The 24,292-nt window shown below is 38.7% G+C and overlaps 1 long non-coding RNA gene across 2 annotated transcripts in view; it reads right to left on the bottom strand.

Moving 5' to 3' along the window:
• Positions 1-12,939, bottom strand: part of LOC134153573 (uncharacterized) — a 71,774-nt gene extending 58,835 nt beyond the window's left edge. For both annotated transcript variants that reach the window (XR_009961170.1, XR_009961171.1), the window contains exon 1: positions 12,874-12,939. This is a non-coding gene — a long non-coding RNA (uncharacterized LOC134153573). The remainder of the gene's footprint in view (positions 1-12,873) is intronic.
• Between the last annotated feature and the right edge of the window lie 11,353 nt (positions 12,940-24,292).

The following is a 24,292-nucleotide window of genomic DNA, read 5'->3' as shown; positions in this document are numbered from 1 at the left end:
GTCTTTGCTGGTGTGAGCCCAAAGCCTAGCGTGCTCATCCACGGGAGCTGACATGCAAAGCTAATTCTTTAGCCTTTCCTAGTCTAAACCCAACTGACACTTTATCTCAATTTTATACCTACACTACTAATTCCTCACAGCCCTAGACTTAAAGGTAAAGTCTAGTAAACTTTCTGGCACTTCTAAATACAATGCAATGGATTCTCCCTTTTCCAGCCGTAAGTCTGGTTCGTTGGCCTTTAAGGGTAAGTGCAAACCCTTGCCAGTGCCTCTCTTATCCTATCTGCAGTTACCCTTTTAGTCTTAAATGTTGCAACATGGTTGCTGTCAGTACCAGCCTAAACCATAGCCCAATGATCCCCTAGATGCTGTTCTAAACCTAGCCTGAACAGGTTAGTATTTATGAATGTGAAAGTATTTACACATTTGCTTACTTTCATTTTATGTGACTTGTAATCACAATTTGCAATGGACAAATTGGTAACATTCTTTTAGGGGCAAGAAAAACATTTCTCACTCAATCCATTATTCTAAACATCTCTTGCTAAACAAGTTATCAAAATACGATTGCTATGATAGAAAAATACCATCCAAACTGCAAAAAGCATTCCCATTAATATTAACAAGAATTTCTGCCAGGTAATGATGAGTATTTTAAAGCTGATTATGCACAAAAGTTGCAGGTAGTTGTAACTATTTCTGTGAGACAGTTTGAAAATGTTGGAGGGGGCAGTTATAATACAAAACATGTAAATACTATGAGGAACACAAAAACGTAGGTATAATGATTACTACAGTAAGGAGATATTATGAAATGGAACAAAAAGTTTTCTCCAACGCTATCTGTACAGAAAGATTAGGCTCTAAGTTCATATCAGAAAATTCAGATTGCATTCCATTATATTAATATATCATAACAGGATTTTGGCATTAGCATTCTACTAATCCTGTCACCTTGGATTTCTTTTCTGGATTTATGGTCTACTTATTGGAGTATAATCAAATCCATTTATTGTGAGAACACTCTCTGCATGCAGAGGGAATACTTTTGATATTACACTCGGGAGCATAACATTTTATTACAGAAATGCCCATTGCATCTTTGTACGTTCTATAAATCAGCATGCTATACTCTCCAAAGAGTAAGATATGTTTCTCAGATCCTTTCCAGTTTTTACAAGGCTTAAGCCCTTTCATACTTAAAATTAATTTTAAGAATAGGATTGCAATTTGCAGCTCCAATAGGTGATGGAGAGAAAAGTACAGCAGATGGGTTCTTAACAGGTAGCACCATCCACTATCCTTTGTTATTTTACAGGTACACACATTATTCCAGATACAGGAATATTTCTCATTCTGCTGTCGCTGGGTTGGGCTGGGGAAAGTCTCCAGAAACATGAAGGGCAGGAATCCGGGCTGCCTGCGCTTCCGGGGCTGTGAATTGCCACATTGCTGGAGGAGCCTCTCTCCTCGCTCACCTGCAGAAGAAACCTGAACCACTCACACCTAAAGTTAATCTCGGTCAACCTGTCCTTCGAACTGGCCTGTAAATTTTATTACCTTCCAAACAGAAGTGATAGTCCAGCAATGTTCAGTTGCAAATTGTTGCTGTTCTAGTGGGCTACGTTTTTACAATTAACACTAGCAATAAATCCTACCCTGGCCCAACCAACCCACGCACATAATAGCCTTTGAAGATGCCACAGTTCACTTCTGTTCTACATTTGCCACATACAGATTCTATAAATAAATGGTGTCAAAGTATAAGGCTGCTCTTTGGAACTAAATGTAATTATTTGCATTTCATGGGCTGTATTTCCTTAGAGGACATGTCATCATAATCTCACAAGGAACTAACTCTAGAAAGCAGTTAGAAATTGTATGTATGTGTATATATACATACACACACACACACACACATGTATGTGTGTGCATATACATACATAATCAGTGCATAAAAACTATTGCTTGGAGTAGCTCACAAATTAAACTTAACCACTCTTTTAAGTCAAAATCTTCAGACTATCTAAGGAAAGAGATAGTAGACTACAATGCTTATACATTATAGAACCAGACAGCTTTGGGAAAAATCCCAAGGCTCATATACATTCTGCTGATATGAGAACATTAGAGGTAGATTTTTTTCCCAAACCAGAAGTTTTCCAGCTAAGTCATAAACAAGTTCAGCAAAGCTCAGAAAGAACCTTTCAAGTGATAATGAACTATACTTTTCTGCAAGAACTCAGTCCTGCTCTAACTACGTCTCTCTGTGATTTTAAATAGATTATAAAATTCTTCTGACTAAATCTTTTTTTAATGTCTTTCTTTTACAGAGCTGTAAGAAAAGTTCTTCATAAAGTTCTCTTCCACTAACATGACAGAGAGAATGGAAAAGATATTTGTTATGAAAATTCTTTACATTATAATCCTAAGACTTAGGTCCTGGGGAAGGGGGGGGGTGTTAATTTTAAAAGCAACTTCCTAAGACATCTGCATTTTCATAGCAGTTTTCTAGGGTTTTTTGGAGGGGGGTTGTTTTAAGAAATAAGAAGATTTTTATGAGGCTGCTTTTTAATAGAGGAAATATTTCTGAAAGTGTCCGTTTACTTCTTTTCATTGACGCTGTGGGGGAAAAGAAAGAATTTTATAAACCTTCGTAAGACAAAATCAGGTTTTAGTTTACACTGTAGATCTGCCCTCTGATTCCTCATTAGAATCAAGAAACATTTCAGGATGCTTAAGGACCTTATTTCCCATAAGTGACATCACACATTAATTGCACTGCACCATTCTTATAATTATGTATTTATACAAATATTAATTATATACTATTCATATACAAATATATAATATTGCTATATATAACTATATATTAATATATATTAATATAATATATAAAGTTACACGTATTATATATAGTATTTCTATTACATAACATGTAATGAACCTCATAATTTTATAAATGTTAATATAAATTATTTAAATTATATATCTAAGATTAACTTAGAACCCCTGAACTTATTTTCACGAATCAAGAAAGGAACTTTTGCAAGACTAAGGCAATGTTTGGATCGGTGAATAATATTTCCTTTACCTGCTTGGATGCTTGCATTGGAAGAAGTTACCACGAACGAGAAGGCAGGTCACAGTGCCGCTTGCAGGCGCTTGTTCTTGGAAGTTGTTAAGGGGATGAATCTAACAAAGACATTCTCTGTTCTCCTTAGAGTGGCGGATACTGTTTATAGCAATGCTGTAAAATCCTAGAAATACAGAGTCCTGCTTTTCAGGCAGCACCACAGAGGTGTGCTGCTTTCGCGCAGCTCTTTATACCACCCTCATCAACCTGGCGGCGGCGTGCCTAGGCAGGAAACACGGTGCTTCTGCTCAAAACAGACGATACCTTCACCATACACCTCAATGAAAAAAGATCCATTTCAACTCTTAATTTCAGATCAACTTATAACAGTAAAAAGCAATGAATTGATTAAACACTATTTGTAAAGAACTCCTTGATCACAGCAATTAGTAAAAGCAAAACTGGCACTAAGGGCCTCACTCTACATTTCAATGATTTTCCAAGGTGACCTTAGGAGAAAAACACCGAATCTATTTAAGGATTTAACACAATGTCATTTAGCATTTTTAAAGGCAATACTCAATAGGATTAGGTATGTGTCTCCACTTTAAACTCACTCACTGCCACAGTAAGAGCAAAAGCAGTTGCTCTATCATAATCTCCAGGGTGTTAGAAATGCACGTTCTGGACTCCCTGTAAGAGTCTTTTATGTACATAAAAAGAACAATGCTTGCTCACCATTTTAATTCTGCATGGGTAACCAGGCTGCAGACGTTACACACCGTTCTTGCATTTTTTAAAAAGTAAACTCAAAACGCAAGGTCGGCTCATTCAGTTACGTGCCCGCATTAAAAATACAATCCTGTTACAATTACTAGTCTCCCTGTTACTGAGCACATGTTTTTAAAGGTTTTAAGACACTGAACACAAAACAACTGTGATTTGACATATATGCCTATATTTTTTTTTTATATATATATATATATATATATAAAACTCTTTACCATCCTGATAATGCAGAACAATTGTAACACCCAATTTAACCAGTATGAACTGGCATTATAGCTGCTTTGCAGCCTTGAGTCCCTGAAAACTTAACAGAGTTACCCACAAAATTCCTCCCCACCACCGTTCCAGGCCCAGTTCCACACAATTTGCCTCTGAAGCCAGTGTTAATAATTCCAGAGGATCTATTTGCACAAGGGCAGCCCAGAGAAGCAAAGCCTCCTGTGAACGCCACGTTGTTCAGGCCCTGTTTTCCTCTAAATCGAGGTTCTTCCGCACTAACTTTATGGGCAAATAATTGAAAGTAACCAAGTTACCATGGCTTAATGACTTGCCGCTTGTCAACGGAGCCAAAATAACTCACCAGGTCTACTTCCCTAGCTAGCCATAAATAGAAAATAAAGTGTGTTTGCTCAAACTGTCATTTTCTTCATTAGCCTAATCAATCATTGGCATCTGGCGGTATCATTTCAGATACACAGCCACGGACTTCTTATAAATGGTAATCTAGATCCAAAATGTAACAGAAAAAAAATCTTGATGTAAAAACAAAAAAGCATCTATCCATTTAATTTCATATACTGGCTCCTAATTCTTATGTGTGAGTTATGGATATCTTGGGACGGTATGTTTTCCCCCATTCTCATAGGTGCTAAAAAAACTTGGCTGTGCTCTCCACAACACCATCTGTTCAGGGAAGACACATTATGAGATGTAGTGAATATATAAAGACACCTAAAAAAGAGAATACACTAATGGAAAAGTTTTCAGAAAAGTTTGTAAATATAAATCTTATTTACAACGAGCAAAATTAATACAGTGTTGGAGAACAGATTCCTTAACAGTTTAAAAGCAGTACAGTTTTACTTTTCAACCATCTGCTTTATTTCAAAACTTCTAATAAGCTAAAATTTGTATCATCTGAATTATAATAATTAATTACATAAGAAACAACCCTGGCAGTCACCGCACTACAAAGTAGAATATTGCACAGTTCTAAAGAGAGAACAGCAGCAGTGTTTTGTGCTCTCCCTGCAAATGGTTTGCAAGGATAAGAGATCTGCAGGACTCAGTCCTTTACTGTGACAATTCATGACTAATGATGGATCTTGGAATTTGCAGTAATGTTCTTGAGATATGACTCAGTGACTCATTAGATCCTACTTGACCTCATAAAATTATAACAATGGAAAAACTAGTATAATCATGAAAGATTGCCTCAGGCAGCGACCAAGCCCTTGTTATACAAACAGGAGGGAAAGACAGGACACATTTCGGAGAGGTTTGTCTCAGTAGGAAAAGACCCTCAAAATTATACAGTTAGGTGAGGCAGGGAACCAGGGAAAAATAGAAGAGATGGCACAGCCGCTTTACAAAAAGAAGATGCTGGCAAGAGTGTTATGGCTAATTCACTTTATTTATTTATTTATTTTAGAGCCAAATGATTGCTTATATTTGCATGAATAGATTGCATCTAGTGACCTGTATCTAGTGAATCCCACTTGCTGGGAGTAACGTAAATGCCAGTTTGAGTGCATGTTTTACCTTCCTGTGACCTGAGGATAGCTAATCTGCGGGTACTTTGTGAGACTGAAATGCTTTGTGGCCTGAGGAGACAGGACGAAGGAAGGCACGAAGAAAGAAGTGTAAAGCTTTCGTTCCATGTGTGACCCCCGACCAAAGCCATTGGCCCTGCTCTCTTTGTCCTGTTTGAATAACAGCACTAGCAAAGAAACACTAGCTTTTGCTTTTTGCTTAAAATCCATCCATGCCACCAGAGTGAGTATTCCTGCCTGAACACGAGGTGGCTTGGTCTCCCCAGCGGATGGAAGGATGACTGTCCCTCAGGCAGCAGTACAGCAGCTGACTTTCAGCTGCGTTGGCATCCAATTCATGCACTGCAGGACCTAGTCAGATATTTGTCCAAGCAGATAGCCTACCCCACAGTACGGGCTACCTCAGCTACATGCTTTTTAATATCAAAGCTAGCTGGCTCGAAGCTGCAGTCGCATCTTTGACTGTGCTGTAACCTTATCCTTAGCCAAGCGTGCGGATTTGCAGGTTCAAGCATAAGTCCTATATGATGGTAACATCCATCTAGCCAAGATTTCGCTAAGAGGTTTATCAAGGCGTATCAAGCATCTGGATGTAATCCTAGATGCTTAACTAAATCCATGGGAATTGTCTCCAGTTTCTTGAAGGTTGAACTTGGCCCAGCCAGCCAAGCTGCTGGGCAAGCAACGGTTCGGCTGTGGCAAGAACCAACTAGTTACTCATCAGTACCGTTCAGATGTCCTACTAACAGGGACAAAAGGAAACGCTGAACTGAACCAGGCATTTGCTCAAGAGGAGCTATCACAGTAGCTAGTGGAAGAGCTCTTCCTCCGCACTGCCCCCTCCTCCCTTCCAGTACAGTGGGGGCACAATAAACATAAATGAGAGAGCATCACACAGGGTGACTAATCAGGGAAGACAAATCACTTTGCCAAAGAGATCAGTTCTCAGGCAGAAACACGCTATTCAAAACTGTCGATCTTGCACAAACCTACACAATGATGCCATTGACTGGTTTAGCTCAGTTGGTTAGAGCGTGGTGCTGCTACTGCCAAGGTCGTGGGTTCAATCCCTGTACAGGCTACGCTGAGGGCTGGACTAGATCATCTCCAGAGGTCCCTTCCAACCTTATGATTCTGTGATCATCCCTTGCAACCTGAGAGTAATTAGCATGTATAGCACAACACTGTCACCTTCATTGACACAGTATAGCCAGTATCAAGTGTACTAGGAGGACAGTAGGGAGGTACCATATATTATTTAGAGTCTAGTTTATCTAAATGCATTGGATCAGATTGGGCACATTTAATTATTCTGCTGAATTAGAGCCTGCCTAAATTTTTTTGAAGTATTAAATTATCCTGTTATATTATTTTTCATTGACATAAGGGCAAATGAGAAAATGAAAAACAATATTTCATATAGATCGTTCATCGTCATGTGACAGTACAATAAAAAATATACCTAGTCATTAATGTGACTAAAACATCACTTATTTCCATATGCATTTGAGGAAACCATTTCCAAAATGCCAATTTTAAAATTAAAATCACCAGTGAAGCATGTCTTTTAATAATTCATAACTAGCACATCTTTAACTTTCATTCTTGGTGAAAGCTGAATTAGAAGTATAACATTTCTAATTTTAGAGTTTGTTTTTAAATAGAAAACATTAATAATTTCTGTAGCACTTTTTAAATTATAGCAATGCAGAAAAATAGTAGTGGAACCAAACACAATCTCACGTCTGACATTTGAGCGACAATTTTAGCAGAGAACAAAGTAGGATTAAAACCAGATCACACAGCAGAAAAAGACAACAGGAAAAAATCAAACTCAAAAAAACCCCCACCATCCCATCCAAAACCCCAAACCTGCCCTTTTCACAGAGCCTAGGGCTATGCATTAACTACAGATCTGTATTTCTCCAAAACATTTGTCAAGCAGAGCAAGAACCACCCTTTTTTGGCTGATCTAATCCATCATCCGTGACATCCTTTTATTCGAGTTCACAGAAGAAACTGAAGCCAAAACAAGACTCTCCTTCGCTGCCCCACTGCACACTGCTCATGGCAGCTCTGGTCGTGTGGCTGTTTCCCCTTGCTTTCCACTAGCTGAGGTGCCGAACACAATCGCTAAGGGATTCTTGGAAACGGTGAGGAATCGGTGACTGTTTTGGGAATGACGCACGCCAGACCAAGAGAAGACCGCTGGGCCGTGGGATGCTCAGTTGTTGCCCCCTTTGGCTTCCAGTGCCGAGCAGTAGCGAGACTAGAGTCCCCCTTATTTATTTCTCAAATAAAGCACGCACATTACGAGCACCTAACTCTGCTCAACTCTGGCCCTTGGTACCAAAACCCAGAACCATGAATGTTTTGAGGTCCCTGGCCTCGTTCCCAGGTGCCGTGGGGGACTGCCAAGCCCTGGGAGACCCCAACTTCAGCAGACAGACTGCAAGTAAGGGGGAGAAAAAATTCAAATAAATTCTGGCAGAAATGGAAGAGGGACTTTGAAGTGCGCATCCAAAAAACTAATAAAGATTTTGGACAAACGTAAAAATGATTTCATCTATGAAATACTGAGCCGAGATTAGCTCTTGTGAGCCTCTATAGGAGGAAAAGGAGAAAAAAAGTTTTCCATTTGCTCTTTTTGTTCACTAATAAACTGAAGATTTTGTGGCTATGTAGATCTATTCTGATTAAATTTCAGAGAAGCTAAGAATCTGCATCCTTTTTCCACTTTGTATTTGTTATCTTTGTGTGGCTTACATCCAAATCATGGAATGCATATAATGTCCCATGGACCAAAACAAGGCAGGAGCTGCCTGCAAGGCTCAGGAAGTTTGCTACAGCACACTTTCCAAGGAAATTGCAGTTCTGCTTGCCAAGTCAGATAGAATTGCATCCCAAGATGGGAATTATTAGCACTAGAGGTAATACATTATTAACATGCCTTCCTACTAATTCAGTGGACAGCATGGCAAAATAGGAAGGGAAAAAAAAAGGAAAAAAAATCCAACAGTAGCAGTTTTAGATATAGAACTTTAAAAATGTTTCTGTCATATTTCAGGTAACTCACAGGTAGTTTTGAGCTAGTCACCCACGTTTCCTCAAAGTAAGTGCTTGTTTCAGATTATCTCTTCCAAATCCTGGACAGCTCTTCTATCTGTTATAGCTCCTCAGTCCTCCACCTCCCCCTTTATTCTCCCAAAATAATCCAAGTTTTAAATAGAAACTCATGCTATTCTAAAACGGTAGCACTTTTAGCATCAGCATCTGCTTGTCTATTTTTCATTTCCCTAGGACTGAGCTATATTCTGAGCACGCCTTTCTAAAACCAGACATACAAAACACACAGGTGATACAGAATTATAGCTAAGATATAGGGCTGATGTCCCACCACATTTAGTCCTCTTTTGCCAAAACCAAGCCATGTTTGTTTTCAATGAAACAAGTAAATTATCATTTATAGCTGAACTCTCAATCCTTTCCAGAGCTTAATGACCTGCATCAGACTTGTAAAAACATCTCGATCCACTTAGGAGTGATAAAATGTGTTGCTGTCGGGTTGGGTTTTTTTTGTTTGTTTTGTTTTGTTTTGTTTTGTTTTTTTGAGAAGCCTAAGAAGACAAATCTTTCAAAAGACAGACTGAAGCTTATGTTTATGAAAAATCCAACTGTTGGTGACTGCGCACGCATTTCTCAACAAGCTAATTGTAAAAGGAATCAGCTAGAAAATAGAACTTGTCCTTGGCCTCCTTAGCTTAAGGGATTTAAATTTGCTTTTCCCACTTTTTATGACACTGTGGCTAGTAGGCTATGGAACATCACAAAAGTCAAAAACCACAGAAATCCTCAACCCTTCTGGTTGGATCCACGGCAAAGCACAGCACAAAAGTTAAAATTCATGGGTTCACAAGACATATAAGCAAGAGTGACTAATTCTAAAATCTACCATCTGGGGCACGCAGTTGGGAATGAAGAATCCTCATTTTTTTTTATCCTCTTTTCATGACTATGTAATATTTACAACAAAGTTTGACTGTAACTAAATTTGAAATGAACTAGCTTCACCTATTCCTTCAGCAATGGTACTTCTGAATGGAAGCAGCAGCGCTCATCATAACAGAGTTGCAGCCGCACTGGATCTGCCCCAAAGCCCATGTACCTAGATCTCCAGGATGCTATTTCCAGTATAGACCAAAAGAAAGTGCCATGGAAGAGTGGAAGATCTGAGCTAGCACACATGACACATCCTCGTGTACTTTCCTTGTCACCAACTGCTCAGGCAGTGACATGGTACTGTTTGTGCATCTTCTGGATATAGCTCCTAAAATTGGAGTTGCATTTAGGTACCTAACTCATTTTCTGGCTTGATCCTAGATATCAAGCTAGGTCCATCTCTATTACCAAGTCAACGCATCAGGAGCATTGGCTTTGGTGTGACTTTGCCTGGTGTCTGTAAACTGGAGTCTCTGGGCTGCACACGAGTGCCCCAGCAGTGAGCTCCCAGTGGTTTCCCTTCCAGGGAGTGAAGTCGCGCCTGGGACACTGTTGAGAGCCCCTTATGTGCAGTGGGGATGCACTGGGGTCCTCCAGTGCTCATTCCCTATGCATCTACAGCATCTGCCTAGGGCTGGCGATTGGCACAAGCACAGCTGCTGGTAAAGGTACCGTGTGGATGCGTCCATCCCTCTCTGTACTATTCGAAATGCAAATACACCACCCCTAGAGAGCCTGGGTAACCTAGTTACTTATATCTCTTTAAAAACCCTACCAATAAATTTTTTCTCTGTATTCCCTACAGACAGTGACCTTCTAAACCAAGGAATTGCAGGAGGCTAGGAAAAGGACAGAAGTGCAGTGAATCATGAAGAGAGCTATAACTGCAGAAGAGCCTAAGGAGAAGAAAAAAATTTTTAAAAAGAAACTAATTAGTCAGAAGATTAGCGTCAATTAAAGTTTAAATATTAGAATAGTGAAAAAGTGTTCTAGGAAAAGCATCTTCATTACACATATATAAAATCTAAATCATCTGCAAATTCAAGTAATCCATGAATAATTCAAATTATCTAATTTTAGAAAAGGCTGTGCTAAAAGAAAAAAAAAAAAAGACCTTTCACCTCAGTCTATAATGCTAGAACATCATTAACTAACTGGCTATTAACTACCATGTGTAAACAGATCACTGGTTTAAATGCAGATCATTGTAAACAAGTGCTCTTGTTAATAGAGGTGTAAGTAAACGTGTGCTTGTGGACTGAGTCATAAAAATGTATGGAAATGGTAACTTACTGCTCTTTCTGCTGATCTGTGGTTACTGACTGAGCACAAATTCCAGCCCAAATGAAACCCAGTTATCTCAAATTGCTTTTGGGATAGTAAAATAGAATATTCATAAAACACCCTATTAGCAGCATTTATCTCCTGATATGCTTCAAAAGACCCAGCTACAGCTCAGTCCCATTGCCCCTTGGACTTAGCCATTGGCCGTGGTATGGGAATAAACTGAATTAACGCTTCAGTTCTCATACTAACACTTGCTCATTACCTGACATGGTTCAGAAAGTTTTGTATCCCAGAGGTTTTTGTTGTTTCATTCTGTAGCCCTAGCCTATGATAACCCAAACAGGGTAAATACCCTCCGAGAACAGTGTCTCCCCATCAGACACCAGATAAACCCTATGCCTCAGTACTTACTTCATGTATTATTTATATAATGGCCTTTTTCAAAGGTAGGCTGCACAACTAGTTCTCCAATATCCTTTGTTTTTTTTCTTGAGACTTATTTAGAAGTTGTAAGAACAGTAAGCCATAACATGCAATCTCTACCAATTAACTCTACTAACAGACCACCTCATAAGGACCTCTAATGACACTAATTACATATGTAAAATGCAATTAATAGCTGAGCCTATTTAAGTTGTATATTTAATACTGCATGTACTTTAAAAGATTTAATTCAGTATCTCCTTAAATAAACTAGTCAGAGGCTCTTATGAACTTGGGTCGTTTATGGATTAAGCCAGGCCGTAGGTACGAGCTATTATCCGGAGCTCTCAGCAGCATCAGGAACTGCATGTATGCATACATATAAAGGCAATTAAATGGGAGTCAGCAGGGGCTGGAAGTGTCACACACGAGGACCACATCCTACCTGCCCACACGGGCGAGCCCATAGCTGCCAGCAGAAGAATGCACATTGCCACGTGAGCAGCTACGTAGGAGTCAGTCTGCACAGCCTTTACAGCTGAGTAGCATAATTTCCTTGCATGCCGTTCCCCAAATGTCACCGCGGTTCTGGTACCCCGTGAGCAACGCTTTGTGGGCAGGTGGGGACAGCTGGGAACGCACAGCACAGCCCAGGCGGCCCCAGCAGACCAAGCAAAGCTGCAGAGGCCAATAGAGAGATTTTGTGTATATAAAAACTTAATTTTCCTTTCTCAGGTGACAGTGTTGTTCCACCTACTCCTGCATGCTTATTCAAGACAACATTTTTCTGATAGAAATAGTCTGCTCTATGAGCCTGATTCACCTTTCCGGAGGTAAGCTTAAAAAGGTGGACTTAAACTATTTTGAGAACAAAAGACCATATGGTAAAACTATATAAATCCGCTAGTTTCCCCAAATTCATCAGTCCAAAATCAGAGACTGTCATTTACACTGCTGCTTTCACTAATCGTCTTTTTCCAAGTCAGCAGCAATTATACAACGTAACCTTCATCTGTGACTCTGAACAGAAGTGGTCATTGGCACTAATCAAAATGCTTTATTGAAATAATCCCCCCCCCCTTATCTTGGGGTTTTCTTGGGGTTCTTAATTGCTCTCTGTTTTACCTTTTCCTGCTGACAATTCCCCAAATTATTATCCAAGTGTCAAGTCTAAGCCACGTGCAGTTTCCTTCAGGCATGAAACCAGCCTGTGGCTCTGGCTTGTTTCCACAATAGTGATGCTAGCTATCCCAAACAAGCTATTTGACTACTAAATCATCACCTCTAATGATAAGCAATGTTCTTATGAGATAAGCAATTTTATTTATTCACTCGTTCCCCACCCCCCAAAACCAACCCTTTTATTTTTTGACTCTTACTTTATTCATAAAGCCATGCAAAGGACTTGATGACTTTTTCAGCAAAATCAGCCAAGCTTCTCAGTTTGCCAACTTCTCTTATCTTCTAAAACAGTCAATGGTTGCTCACAGTGGGCCTTATCTCAAAAACACAGATTCTGTTACTTACAGATAAGTGATCTGTCTCCCTTTCGAGTCTTCAGTTTATTGCTGATCTTCCATAGCTGCTCTCTCTGCAAGTCATTATCACTAGAGAAATTTTGGCTCTGAATTCCTGTTCCTGTCCACGTCATTCTTCAAGCCTACAGAAATAACTCGGGGTCAGGCCTGACTCTGTCACCCTCTTACTCTCAGCTGTGTTCCAGGAACGAGTGAAACAACAAAAAAAACTCCCAAAGTTCTCCCTGTGCGATGCCTGCTTCACACCAGCTCCTGTTTGTTCTGTGGTCCCTTCATGTTATTCAAGAAACTTCCACTATTTTGATGGTTTTACCCCTCCTTCTCCCCCACCCCAAGGAGAAACTGCATTTATGTGCAGTGCAATGTGCTTTGCTTTCTAAGGCACGTAAGACTCCAGTTAGGATAAAATAACATCCAATTTCTGATTGCCTCTACAGTGTACAAGGCTTTGAAGCAACTAAGAGAGTGGTATGCCCAAGACAACTCACAAAATATATTTCCCGCATAGTGATGCAGATCCTAGAAAAACTTGTTTGTGAGTAACTTCAAGCTCATGAACGATCCTGTGAGGCTATTAAATATCTTACTGAGGAACATCATTGCACAAACCAGCCTGAAACAGTGCACTGATTCTAAACACCTTTCTCTTCTGCATGGAGAGGTACATTTACAGAGGTGGTTTTAGTCAAACCCCCCAAATGCAGCCGATATATCTGCATCTATACACATGTATGCATAAATATATATATAAATCTATATACATATGGTAACAAATTTAAACTTATTTTCATTACTACCATTCGTGACAAGTATCCTTGTTATCAATTTTATGTTAAAATGATATTTCTATGAACAGACTAAGTGTGATATGAGTGCCTGGGCTAACACTGTTGCTACCCATTTCAGTATGCTATTTTGAGCTTGGACCAAACCAAAATTAACTCACACAGACAAAACCTGCAGCTATTCCACACATCATGGAAATACAGAATACAAACTATAGAAAAGAAGTGAAAGCTGTGCAAGATTAATAGCAGGTTAAAGTTAAAAGACATTTGTTACATGAACTGAATTGGTGAAGAAAGGTAAAGGACAAACACTAGGATAAACATTTATTCTTAACAGAACTTCAGAACACTTTTATCCTTAGGAGTTAATAGTGTTTGAGATATTTACTGAAATATTATCCTTACTAGCACTATATTAGATCAGTTATACACACTGCTTGGCTAAAAATCATGGATATGAGTGTATTTAAAGCCTCTCTAATTCATTCATTGCTGTTGGCAAAACGCTCATATATACTTATGTGTTCCACTACAGTTTAAACTATTTTGTTTCAGACAAAGATTCGGTGACACATCATTTTTGTCTTCTGCATTACATGTGAATTCTAATTGATTTGCTTCTATACAGCATATAGACAGACAAATTATATGTCTATGCATACATACATGTGTATATATATTATGTATATACAAACACATTCACTTTTTTAATACATACACTCACACACACACAGATAGATGGATGGATAGATTTTTCTTTAAAAGTTAAAAATATAACCCAAAAGAAACAAGCAAAACCAAAATCCTTCTTTAAGCGTGAACAGTATGGAATTTTTCCCGTAAGTTCATTCTAAGCTGTAGACTCCCACAGAAGTTTTAATGTGGGTGAAACAACCTTTTTATGATGACAAATAGTCACACTGGAGGCATACATTTTGCAGCCATATCTAAAGAAGGTGCCCTATTTTCACATCCCTGCATGGTAATGTGGCTGCCTCCATCCCACCGTCTCCTCAGACTGCATTAGCCGCTGGCGAAGGCGCAGCAGGTAAGCCAGACTGGTGCACACCGCTCGTCTCCTGGAAACTACAGAGACCTTAGCTGTGCCCCTCTCCATTTGCCCTTCTTCCCCCCGCTCTCCTCCTGGAAAGTTCATAAATTGTTGTAACCACAGCTTGGTTCAAGGGCGACGTGTACACATCCTGCTTTATCTTGCCTCATCTTCCCTCTGGATCTACCTGCCCCATCCTATTACCATCCCAATTCTCTCTCCATCCTGCCTACCCTTCCCACCTCAGCGTCCAGCTTTCTTTTATTCAGGTCTTTCTTACTTGCTTCCCTCCCCCCCCGGTTGTCTCATTCGATTATGAAAATGCCCCATTGACTTCGACTTTTAAAAGTGACTCAATACAATCAAAAAGTAATGACTGCAAATTAAAAATCCAGCTGAACCAAAACTGTTTCCTTGAAAATGTTCACTTTTGGAGAGAGATAGAGAGGAAAAAAGAGAGTTCTCTTTTGGATAGGAAAACATTCATTTTTGAAAATGTTGAAAATCTTCTCCTTTCTCCAGTATCTTAAAACATTTTTGGAAATGTTCCGTTGAAAATAGTTAAACGACTTGTCTCTTACGCTGAAAACAGGATGCATTAAAATCCCGTCTTCATTTGATAACAAAGTTGAAAGATCAGCACAAAATAAACAACACGGAAGCAACAAGATCAGCAGTGATCGCTTGTGTCGAGTGGCAGATGTTTACAATGAGAAGAAATGATTCAGTCTGAGGAGCTCTCCCCTCAACCCTTCTGACACATGCAGCATCTCACCGTCTGCCTTTTTTCACATGAAATATTCTCAGCAGCTTAAGAAGCCAGTAGCTTTTTCCTCATTTGCAAGGATGTGCCTATCAGCCTCTCCACGAGAAGCTATCTAGTGGCCAAGAAGCATTTTAGCGGGTAGACCAATAGCTTTAGAAGATATAGGGTGATCAGGTGTAACAACCTAGCCTCCATGGTGTAGGTGGGAACACATCATATAAATTAACAGTACATGATCCCTCTAATGAAATTTGCTTTAAGACATCCTGATACTAGGCTAGCCTGCATGTATGTATATATTTATATGCTATATATAGATATATAAACACACAAACACGAGTGTGTCTATATGTATACACATACATACATATATATAAATACACACACATATATACATATACACACACAGATATAAAAAAAACTATACACACACATATTAAAAACTGTCCACGTTATTTCTTATCCTTTTCACGTGCTCGGGAGTTCACATGCTATGACTTCTACAGCATAACGCAATACTCACTACACTGTTCCACCAGAAGTCAGTCCATCTTCCTCAGCCTGAAGCTGGGGAGAAAGCAAAGGCTTAACCAGGCAAAGCTCACGACGCCTGAGCTCAGGCCAGCAGCGCCCCTTGGACAGATTTCTCAATTAATATCAAAGGACATGTCAAAATGTATCACTCCATTCCCCGATGCCTCAGGGCTCCCTTTTTCTGCTTGTATGTTCCTATACACCGTGGAAGGGGGTAGAGATGAGAACTCTGGAAGGTTTAAAAAGGAAGAGGGTATTTCAACTGCTAGCAAGACTACATAAGGTTTGTGCAAAGTTTTGAAAGACAAGTAAACCACATGATGCGCATTACATTACATAAATTGGAAACGTAAATTGAAAACCACAGGACTGAGTAAATATGCAGATTTTCTCACATCTAAATATGGAATTTTTGCACCTTCCTCCCAAGAGCACTGCACCCGTTTGGGGCAGAATACTGAAGCAGATGGAGCACAGATGTGATGCTGCTTGGCTAGTTGCATGCTCTTTGGTAAGGGAGGAGGAAAAAAAAGAAAAAAACACAGCTTCATTCCATGATGAGCTCATTACCTAATTTTACAAAGTTAGGGAATTCTGTCTTTAAAATGGGAATTGAAATAAGCATGTTCTTTTTAAAAATTGCAATCTAGGCAACATGCTAGATTTTATTTTTTTTTTCAGTGAGACTCTCTGCATGTGATTATTACTATTATTTTTAATAGGACTCAGCATCCCTGTCATTCTGTTGAGTTCTCTATGCTTACCTACCTATGTGTACCAAAATACTGACCCAGAAATTGTGCACAAGTATAAACAGCTCTGTACTGCCTTAGGCTGTTCAGGTTCATGTTGTTTCCCTCCATGTCACCACGTGTTTCCCCTAGTAACATACTTCAAGACTTAACACCTCGTTGCCTGAAGGTGAAGGAAAAGCAAACTTTAAAGATGTGTTTTTTAGGCAGAGATGTTTTTCTTCTTTCACATTCCAACAATTTGCATCCTCCCCCATTACTCAGAAAACAGCAGCAGTGACCTCCCAGTTCATTTACAACCAGTAGCAGTCCTCCATGGCGCCAAGAGAAAGGAGTTATTTTTAACACTTTGGGGAAAGTATTTTAGAAAAACAACAACAACAAAAAAAAAACCCCGCTTATGCTTAGACTGGTACTTGAAAGAAATCTTTTCTGACATCTGTTTCATTAGAAACTTAAGCAGCCATTTAAAACCACCCACACCTCTGTATAAAAGCTTGTTTGTGCAGCATGTTTCCTTGTGAATCGTGATTGAAATTCCTTTCTGTTCTCTACATCATACATACAATTTTGTAGCCCGCACCAACCTACAATATTTCTTAGAAAGAAAAGCCCATGGAGAGAACACTGTTGCCATAGCAACATTTTTGCATTCCAAAATGCTATCCTACTACATCTTTTTCATCTTAGGCTTTTGCACACTGCAAATGCCACCTTTCCTCATTCAAGCTGCCAGTTAAGCTCTCAAACTTCGTTCAGGATTACTTTCATTTTGTGACAGAAACTCTTTGCATTAAATTGTGGGCTGCTCTACCACTATTGTACCTCGAACAACGGTTGCAAGATTCAGGTGCTCAGACGTTTGCTTTCCACTTTATTATAAAGCCATTTGCCTTCAAATATTGATATTTTCCCTTGCTACTGATGCGGGTTCAGAAAGCTCTCTCTCACGATTCTGAGACAGACTTGCAAATAAACCTGAGTAGCGCTCTGAACGTCTCTATCCCTGCACATCTAATAAGGTACGAAGAAGGGGAAATCTTTTAGGAGGCTGCTGTTTTAATCTTTGTTGACTAATCTGATTTACTACTGTTACACACTTAGGCACATGCCTAAGTCTATCAAGTTGATTGATGAGGAAAAAGTTATTAGCACCTGTAACATGCCTCGATTCTCTGTTAAATTACCTACCCATGTTCTATCTTCAGCAGTGGTCATGAAGCCTCAGTTATGATTCTGTTAACTGCAGTGACATTCACCATATCCAAACCAGCAGAAATCAGGAAAGAAGAAGGGAATAGAAAGAAAAGGACTAGCTGGATAAAAGAGTGCATTATCAGCATGATTAAGCAAAGAACAAAGATTTGGATTTATTTCAGGACTATCCCGTCTGAGGTCCAACAAGTATACTGCATCTTGTGCTCCACAACCTTTTCTGATAGGACTTCACATTCTCATGGCTCTGTTTTTTCATCCACAGAGACACAGCTAGTAATTATCAAAGGAACATGAACAGTGATCTTGGGCTTAATACACCTGCAGGGGGCAGGAATGACATACCAACTGAAACTGCATGCCTAGGATTAAATCTCTGAGGTCATGGAGCTAGAGCTCGCATTTTCTTCAAATCTTCTGCAGAAAGGCCTTGTGATCCCAGGGAGGCTGAGTTTTGGCTGATGTCAAGGGATCAGACTGCCCAGTAAGAGGAATCACAGGAAAGTATCTCAAAATACTTTGTCGTGTTGAAATACTTTGTCATGTACCAGGAAGAGCATATGGGGCAGATGCTAGGAAATCATGCACAAATCTGCACCTTCTGAGGCCACATGCGGAGCAGTCACTGGCTGTAGTTTCAAATAGCCATGTACACAGTGGATGCTCAAGGTCAGCTCAGAGTTCAGCCTTCAAGCCTTAAAGGTCACCACTTTATGTGCTGATGTGTGCACACACACAGATTATTTTAACTGCAGAAGATTCGCACCTTGGTCTGGTTCTGGCCCATACCAATTTGTCTCTCCTCATGCTACCTGAGATATCTAGCAGGCCTGACTGATGTTTTCTCAGGAGTAAGATGCCAGCCATTGATGTGCACTGCTGGGCAACTTGAATGGTGCTCCATCTGCAGCACCGTTGAAAACAGCTTTCTGCGTCTGAGCAAGATGCAACATCCCTTCCTCACAAATGTGAATTTACTCAGCTATTATCATAAGCACACTATGTTGTTTCTTTTTAGGCGAGCATCTTCTTTTTTTTTCAGGAAATGACTGAAAGTAAAGTTATATTACTGCTGCTGCCTAGAGCCAACTTGCCCCCCCGCCCTTTTTTTTTTTTTTTTTTGGTTTAAACTACAGAACTCTTTTCTTTTCAAACACCACAAAGCTAAAGTATGAGATCTTACTGATAGAGCATCTAAAACTGGAAGGGTTAAAAAAGAAAAACAAAATCAATGATCTCCTAAATCAACTCAGTACTACACAGCTCAGTCAGTACATACATTAAAAACAGGCAGAGCTCCTGCAGAGACATTGAATTTTCACATTAGTGACTTTTGGAAAGTTTAGCAGTTCTCCTGAAGTGCTATGCACTTGAGATCTTTAAATTCCTCTCCCACAGAACACATGCACTATTAATTTGGACTCTACTTATCATATCCCTAGACTTTGTACCATGCAAGCAGACTTTTAAATATAGGATCTTTCTATTATTAATACTGCTCTGACAGCTTAAGTTATAATATCTAAAATAACCAAAAAGTACATTACATTCTTTATAAATAAGAAAGAATTAACCATAGATTTTAGTCTTCAAAGATTAAGAAAACGTAGGCAATACTATATAAATTTTGCATGCAATTTTAGGCATCAGGTTTACGATAAATAGCAGATAAAACATTTTCTCTAATTTTCTTTTCCAAAACCTGAATCCTTGATCCATCAGAAGTAATTGTGTCCAAGGACTGTTTTCTTGGATGCACCAACATGCCCAAAGGCAACGAGAGTCCATAAAAAGGACATTCAGATTCCAGACCCTCCAGCAACAGAAAACCCTGCCTAGGGTTTTAGGAATATCCCTGTGTTTCAGGGTCAGTTACAGAAGGGTAGAAGCAGCCCTACACTTTCAGGGGTTGGAAAGGCTAGAGTGAAACCTTCAACACCCTCTAAAGACTACTTTCTCTTGATAATTATTTCAGTCGTGTTCCTGACATCAAACAGAACGTTTGAAACCAAACTAGTTTGAAACTAAAGCTATTTCTAACTGAAAAGAGAGAAACAGTCAAAGATACCATTGGTCACACATCTGAGAATTTGCACGAATTTTTGCAAACATCAGAAAGGATTTTATTGGAGGAATTCCAGATTGTTAGATGGGCAGCAAAACTTATCATGTCCTCTTCATCAGGAAGTATGCAAAGAGAAGACTCCCTCCAACATCCCCAGTCATTTTACAATCCATATGGAAAACTTCTAAAGACATTAATGAGTGTAAAAGTGTCTCCAGTAAGACATTATGTTTAAGATGTTTCACTTTCCTAATGCAGCAAAACTAGGAAAATATAAACATCTCCACATTTTGAAAGTCACCAAATGGAAAGCCTAGTAATTTCCAGTTGTAAGTAGGACTCATGCCCTGGTTTTTGTCATATGAAAGGAACATGATGATATTTCTCAAACGGTGAGGATTAGGAATATGCAAACTTTTCCTCCTTGTTTTTTAAAAGGAAAAAATACTACCTAAACTCCTCTGACATTCTAATGAATCCTACCCAGAAATACAAATGCTGGGAAGTAAGAACGATTTGGAAAATTCTCACAATAGTTCATATAGTTTTTCTCAGTTTATTGAGAAAGCTGAGGAAGCTTCCATTAATTCCACTCCATTCCTCCAAAAGACTATGACATTAACTGCGATATAACTCTGTTTCATTGAAAAACACAGATCTTCAGATGCTGCTCTGTAAATAAAGGAAACAGAAAAACACTGAAAAATGATGCATCTTATTACCGCCCAGAGAAAGAAGTCATGATTAACTAAAAAATAATGCAAGTCCATGTTCGCAAAGCATGGACAATTATAGTTTATACAATATTTAAAACAGACTGATCAAAGAGGAGCGTATACAAATGCCACAGGATATAGCCATATTACAGCAACACATACCTGCTCTGCTGGACATTAGTAAGGAGCCCTTGTTATGGAGGACTTGTAATTTAAATAAGCAATACAAAAGCATGACAGAATAAGGCAAATTGCCTGCATTCACACAGGAGGATACATATTTTTGTTGTTGCTGTTTTACTCTTCTTATGAGGCTATGAGAACAGCAACATTTCCAGTGGTGCCCCAGAGAATAAATAGCTCCCTCAATTCACTTGTGAGCATCCGAAAGCTTAGATAGCATTTTAGGTAGGCATCTACTAGTTTTGATGCTTTTTAAAATTTTGCGTATAACTCGTTGAACAGAACATTCAAACCTGTTCTTTAGGTTCCCAATAGGCATACAACATGCAAAAACCCCATAAATAAATACAATAAATAAGCGCTAACTAGCAGCTGAAGGCAGAGCATAATATACAACACCTCGCAAGGGAGGAAAGATTAGACATCAAATTCACATCATACCATGTCTTATGTCAAGCAACAAGCTTAAGAACTTACTGAGAATTAATAATTACGTTGCACACTATTGCTTCAGACCAGAGTCTTTCATTTGAATAATGACTTTTTAGATTAGTCTTAAATATTTTCTCTGTACAACTTTTGTAGTCGTTCCTACATAGACTATCGTTAGAAAAGGTTACTCAACAGATTTTTCCCCTTGAGTAAAGTTTTAAGCTTATCAGCATGCAAGATCCCAGCCTGCAAACAGCAGGATGTAGAGCATATACATCCACACAAACACCGTATTTTTCTTTTTATATCGGTATACAGCTGTGACTCCTAAACCAGTTGCCACTGCCCCAGGCTGGCAGAAGTCTTACAGAGAGAGCCAGAAACCAAAAAGTGAGGAATGAATATGATGTATAAGAGCAGAAAGGTAGATTCCTCATGAAATTTCTCTCTCCAAATTCCTCCCTTCCTAGGGGTAGCCAATAAGAATTAAAACATTTTAAAATGGTTTAGGTAACAGTGTTTCTATCTAGAGAAAGTACAGTGCTCTTAGCCTTTTGTTGATAACTATATATCTAGTTTAAAAATTTAAGGCATCTATAGGCATCCGTGTTGACACATAGCGTTTCTGTATCAAGGAACTGAATTTCCCCCAAATCAGTGGGTCTCAGCACTGAAATCAGAGATAGGCTCATACCAGAGTATAGGATTCCAGGCAGCAGATTTATGTGCCTTAAGAGCCACATGTCTATCTATATAGGCCAAAATTTAGTTAAGCTTTGCTATTTTGTACTGAATATCTAATATAGCATTACCAGAAAAGGATAAACAAAACAAACCCACAAGCTACATTTGCAGGAGTTAAAAATAGACTGAAATTCCAACAACTAGAGGGGAAAAAAATTCTTCAAGCATCCCATCATAACAATTTTTATTAGCTTTTTTTTAGAAGGTATTTTAGACATTTTATATAACTAGTGGATGGTTCACTGAAAGCAAAGTTTTGATTTTTTTTGTTTTAATGGTAAGATCATTTCCTCATCTTTCCAAGTTTTATGTTGTAATAGTTTATTTTAGATTGAATGTAAGATTCTTTTGAAAATTGCTAAGGCACAAGCAAATGTAATATGGAAGGGGAGTGCTCCAGGAGGAGAACACTGAAAATATGCTGGACCATAACAAACAAAAACACTGAAAAAAAAAGCCATAAAAATAAAGACAGATCCAAAGTCCATGCGCCATATGCCAGAGCAATACAAAAAGAAGAAGAAAAAAAAGGAAATTGTAACCTGAATAGTACAACCTGAGACCTGCATACTAAATAATCCTTTTCACCCATATGGCATATCTGCAGCCACCAGTTGAAATCCCAGCTGATAGCTCTCAAGGCTCATTGCATAACTGGAACCGATTTGTTGATGGAAGCCAAGAAAAGATTAAGCAGAGATTCCCAGGGTCAACCCATTTCCCACCAATTCAGATTTGTTGTAATTTTAAATGTTTTCTTTGCAGATCTACTGCAGCTAGCCACGGCTAAGCTTTAAATACAGTAAAGGGTTAGACAAAGCAGTATCCTGTTGCTGTGGCTATATCCAGGTCTCTGCCTGAAGTACTTCTGTACTTCCACTGAAATTGCAGGATAAAGATTTGTTATTTTTGTACACCTGAACCAACAGGTGAGACTAATCATTTTAAAGGGAGATTTCTGCCAGTTAGAGCTAATCCATGAACATTCAACTGCAGAGCTAGCAATTCAGATGAAAGGTACAGTACTTGTTCTAAGAATAATTATAATATTTTTAATGGAATTTTTGCAATTGATTAAACTAAAGACATTTTCCTGATTCTGAAGTACATGGAAAAACATTTAAATACCTGGAGAAAAAAAAACTGTATAAACAAACAAGCAAAAGTGATATTTGCTCTTACATGTAAAACTGGGCAAAGCTGCCTTTTAGTGAGTCATTCAATCTAAAAAATTGGTTTCAAAGCACCTGAAGCTAACAGCAGGGTTTGCTGAATACTTCCAGCTGCAAAAAGGCTAGACAAGCTCTTTGCAAATATTGAAGCTATTCAAAACTGATTCTTGTGAGCCAATTCACATAAAGGAGCAAGATAGGAAAAAAAAAGAGAGAAATCACAGATTTATTAAATACATAATGTATATGACTATATATTAAATATATAATATATATTAAATATATAGTCATATACATTAAATATGTATATGACTATAGGTGTCATATACATATATAATTCAAAATCAATTGAAAAGCTGTTATTTATCCAGAAAATGTGTTGGTTTATTGTCCTAGTTTTGGGCTTGCTTACAAGCCAAACAGCAAGATATCTGTTCTCCCAGGTGCACTACACATCTCAACCCCAAGGTGTGGGAAAAGGCCTTTAGTCCCTATGGAGCGCAAATTCTGGACTTTGCTCTATCTGTCAGCTGGTGCAAGACATACCAGTGAGTTTTGGCATGAAAATTCAAAACAAGTCTGAAGTTACTTACAAGCATCCTGTCAGAATGGGAGAAAATAAATAAATAAAACAAGCAGTCCTTGATGTTTATTTTATATATGTATTTTATTTATTAAATGCAGACAAGGACCTTAGGGGCAAAAGGATCCAAAGCTTATTAGCTATGACTGAGTTTTGTCTCCAGAGATATGCTAACTTTACGCTTGGCTTTCTGGAAAGCCTCCTTGGAATTCTGATGGATAAAGATGTGCCCTCCATTCACCAGATGCTCCATCCAGTGGAAATATTCATCACAGTGTCCTTCAGAATAGGAAGCGAAGAGCTTTCCCTAACCAAAACAAGCACTACAAATACAAAATAGGAATCACATCCAAGAGAATTTCAACTAATAATTCCTCAAATTTAACTAGAGCAGTTTGCACACATCC

Source organism: Rhea pennata, chromosome Z (assembly GCF_028389875.1).
Source record: "Rhea pennata isolate bPtePen1 chromosome Z, bPtePen1.pri, whole genome shotgun sequence".
In the NCBI taxonomy this organism is placed as follows: domain Eukaryota; kingdom Metazoa; phylum Chordata; class Aves; order Rheiformes; family Rheidae; genus Rhea; species Rhea pennata.
The sequence above is the reverse complement of the archived record's forward strand: the minus strand, read 5'-3'. Positions and strand labels throughout refer to the sequence as shown.